Below are 3,716 nucleotides of genomic sequence, written 5' to 3'. Positions count from 1 at the left end.
TGTCATTAATTGATTTATTTGAATACACGATACCACTTTAATTCCAGTGATTGAATTTTAAGCAACTCTTAACATATAATATATAATTTTATGTTCCCTTTATTTACACTTAATTTAGTAAGAAATTAAAATACTAATTTAAATATTTTATTTCCTTTGTGTAAAACTTAAAAGTTCAAGGATGTGAAATTAACTTTGTATTCTGTATAATAAAAAATTCTTAATACAACCTTAACATATTCAAATTTTAAAAAATAAAATTGAAAAAAAATTATAAATGACACTGTATTACAAAAAATAAAAAAGAAAACATTTCAGCACCTGCAACTTCCAACCCCGTTTGGTTGGTACCACTAACTGTATATCTATTCCTTTCGTTCAACTTTCATGGACCATTCTATAAACTCACCTAGAATAATGATAGTCATTATATAATCTATACCTAATATAAAAGGGATTTTTTTTTTATGTTCATATTTATTTTCCAATTTTATTTTTTAAATATATATATTTTTTAAAATTAAAATACTCATTTTTTCAATTTTATTATTTAAGTGATTTTTTTTTCTAAATTTAACTCTTTTTTCAATTTAATCATATTTTTAAATTTAATCATTTAAATGATTTATATTTAATCTTATAATTGTAATAATAACTATAATAACAATTTTATTATTTTTTATCATAAAAAATAACAATCTAATTGTTACCTTTATATTGGGAAGCTATCCGAAAAATATTAATATTTTTTATTGACAAAAGCCGTGTAGTTTACCTTATTGATACAATCAGATACTTATTTTCACTAATTCTAAAGTGAATGTGTTTCTCCGGTGAGCAATCTCTGGTGAGCAAGTAAAAATATTGAGCTTTAATTTCTTATGAGTGTTAGAACATCATGCACTTTAAATTAAGGGTACATACAATATAATTGTACTGTCACACTCCTTGACAGTGTAACTATTAGAAAAATGCATGTTCGAATGTAAAAAATAAAATAAAATAAATAAATAAACAAGTAAATTAAGTCCTATTTTTTGTAACTAAAGTATAAAATGATTAAGTTTACTTTCAATTTATTTTGCAAAACGTCTCGTATAATGTATATACTCAACTCAAATGTGCTAAGCAGCATGTGATATAACAAAGATTTATTATTAAATTTCAATAGTTTATATATCTTAATAATTAGTAGGTTTAAACCTCTTTTTGTCCCTGAGTTATGAGCGGATGTTCAGTTTAGTCCCCGCTTTTAAAAATGTAAACCTTTGATTCCTAATTAATAAAAAATGTATCAAATGAATCCTTTTTTTTTATGTTCATGGTCAAAGTACAAAGAGCAATCTAAAATGCTGTTATTATTAAGAAATAAATCAGAATAATCTAAAGATGTAGCAGTTATTAAGAAACAATCAAAAACAGTATTTCAAGTCAAAAAAGGACTCATTTGATACATTTTTTATAACTTAGGGACCAAAGATTTATCTTCTTAAAAACAGGGACTAAATTGAACATCCACTTATAACTTAAGGACAAAAAAAGTTTAAACCTATCATGAATGTAAAAATGATGATAATGATGTCATGAATGGCTTGGGTTAGTGCTATTTGAATTTTAAAACTTCCTTTCACAGGATTAGTTAGTAATCTAGATATGTGAATTGCAAACAAAAGACACTAAAAGCTTCCACTATGCTAAAACTTAATTCAGTTTGTCTTAAATTGCTTTATTGGATATACGATACCACTTTAATTCCAATGATTGAATTTTAAGCAACTCTTAACTTATAACCATAATTTTATATTCCCTTTATTTACACTTAAGTCGATAAGAAATTAAAAGACTAATTAATATGCGTGTCAGTATCCGATACGTGTCGAACATGGAACATGTTATATATGAGACATCTCCGAACATTTTATATATATATATATATATATATATATATATATATATATATATATATATATGTATGTATGTATATATATGTATGTATGTATATGTATGTATGTATGATGGAAGCATACGAGGAGAATGAGATCGATGGAAGCTGCACGAGTGTGATCCGGATCTTCAAGACTTCCTCGACGAGAGGATGACATAGCACAAAGTTGAAGTATAAGAGATAGAATACAAAACTAGGGAAGAGTTCAAGAACTTAGTATCGCAATCAGAATTGTAACAGGATGATGATCCAAAAAAAGATTTAGAAAAAAGAGATTTGGTGTCATCACCATAGTTTATTATGAAAAACTACGGAAAAACCATAAAATGATAAGGCATAGTCTACAAAAACCAGATTCTAGGTTCAGGAGTCGATTAGACATAGGGAAGGTATTAACATCCTACCACGCTTGCCGGAAGGCAGTACCCTTAATTAAATGCATGAAAATGATGTGGTTTACAAAATGTTTAGTACCCAAAAACAACAATCTAAAGAAACAAAATATATTTTTTAGCTTTTTGGGTCTGACAAGGATTGACCTTGCTCCTACGTATTCTCATTCAAAATGAGAAATTAGGATTACGTAGTTCTTTTGGAAATTGTTTGGAAAGTTTGTTCGAGAAATTGTATGGAAAATTTGTTTGAAAATGATTATGGATAAATTTAGATTTTTTGAAAGTGAACCTAACAATGATTGGTCTTGCTCCTACGTACCTCTAGTCTTGATGGAGAATCAAGGATCACGTAGTTTTGACTGAGAGATTGTTTGTTTGTAAAAGTAGATGCTTTTTGTTTTTGAAGGTTTTATATTTTTTGGTATTTTTGAGTAATAAAAGGTAATGAGTACTAGGCCGACACGGACGATCACACGAGTACTTGTACCTTTAGAAAGACATCTAATTATTTTTAAAAGAGAAAAAAAAGGTATTGAGCACCAGGACGATCAAAAGAGATCTAATAATGCAATCCTAAATCATTCATGGAATAAATCAACTGTTGACTTCATCTTCCCAATGATCAAACTCCTCCTTATTTTCTTGGAATCAAGAATAGCACAAAGCTTCGAAGTGCTCGACATGATTTGAAGGCGTTGGAGACCCTGGCGCTCGACCTCGGCAGTGGCATAGTAGACCTTGTGCTTTTCATGTCGATGCCGGAAGGGTTTTCCACCTTCAGCTAACGAGGTTTCAGACAACTTCTAAATCTCTTGAAGCGCAACCACCTATCTTCTGAGCAGTTGCACTCTCTCAGGTCTCCTGTAAGGGATAGTAACGTCTTCCAACCTCTTAATGGTTTCCGCAATGGAAGCAGGGATGATAGAGGACTTTGACAACTTGAGGAAGATTACCCGTCTAGAGCGGCAGTGACATTCAATTAAAAGGTGAGAGGGTAGCAGTGAGGAGTTTGACGACAAGCACCGCGACCCGACATTGACCAAAAGATTCCTATCCAAAAACGGAAGATAGCGTAAAGGAAAAGAAGAAGAGGAAAACTGACAGTGAATAAAAGAGTTGACTCTTGTAAGGATAATGTTCCATTTTTTTGTCGTTGAAGCTATCAAATTAATACTACTTTTCAAGGCAACTTCAGTATTGCCTAGTAGTATTCAAGAAAATAGATAGGGCTAAAGTAACCCTAAGTCGTCTCCCAACGAACACGGAATTTCTTTCGAATATCTGAAGCTTATGAATGNTATGCAATGCTTAAGAACAAAAGTGAGGATGTTTAAAGGTTGTTGTAAAACAAATAGAAAACTTAAAAACAATTATGA

Source organism: Vigna radiata, chromosome 5 (genome assembly GCF_000741045.1).
Source record: "Vigna radiata var. radiata cultivar VC1973A chromosome 5, Vradiata_ver6, whole genome shotgun sequence".
Lineage (NCBI taxonomy): Eukaryota > Viridiplantae > Streptophyta > Magnoliopsida > Fabales > Fabaceae > Vigna > Vigna radiata.
The sequence above is the reverse complement of the archived record's forward strand: the minus strand, read 5'-3'. Positions refer to the sequence as shown.